Source organism: Penaeus monodon, chromosome 30 (genome assembly GCF_015228065.2).
Source record: "Penaeus monodon isolate SGIC_2016 chromosome 30, NSTDA_Pmon_1, whole genome shotgun sequence".
Classification (NCBI taxonomy): Eukaryota; Metazoa; Arthropoda; class Malacostraca; order Decapoda; family Penaeidae; genus Penaeus; species Penaeus monodon.
The window spans coordinates 27,549,020-27,549,840 of NC_051415.1; positions in this window are offsets into that span (position 1 = coordinate 27,549,020).

Genomic DNA, 821 nt, shown 5'->3' on the forward strand with positions numbered 1-821 from the left:
TTGGTTTGAAATTAAAAAAAATAGAAAGGATAATTTTTTTGAAAGAAGGGAAGAAGAAAAGGCCGAAAGAGGGCGGACCAAAGAAGGCAATTTTTAAGTCCAAAATTTTTGGAAAAAGTTTTAACACCAAAAAAAACCTTGAGCGCCCCCTTTTTTTGGGGGGAAACCCAAGCTGTTAAACCCTTTTTTTAATAATTGGTTATTTTAAAAATTTAAATTATTTTAATATTTATAATTATTTATTTTAATTTTAACACCTTTTAATAATTTATTTTTTTAAAATAACCCAAAAATTAATTTATTTTTATTTATATTTATAATATATATATAATTTTTATTTTTTTTTATTTTTAGTTCTTTATTTTTTTTTTTTTTTTTTTTTTTTTTTTTTTATTTATTTAATTTTTTTAAAATTTTTTTTGAAATTCTATTCTTTTTTTGGGTGGTTTTGTTTTTGTTTGGGTTTTTAATTTTTGTTTTTTCGTTTGGTTTTACCATTTATTTTTTCCCTTTTTGTTCCCCTTTTTTTAAAAGGGTTTTAATTCCCTTTTTTTGGGTTTTTTGATTTTTATCCATTTTTATTTTTATTTCTTTTTTTTTTTTTCCCTTTTTTTAAACCCCCCCCTTGCTTCTTTTTGGGTTTTTTTTTTTTTTCCCCCCGTTTCCCTTTTAAAATTTATTAGGCTTTTTTTTTTCCCTGTTCTTTTGTTTTAATTTTTTTCCCCCGCTCCTGGGGAAGTAATCTTTTCCCTTTTTTTTTCGAACGGTGGGAAACCCCCCCGGCCCCCCCCAAACCCCCTTTTTTTTCCCCTTTGGTCAAA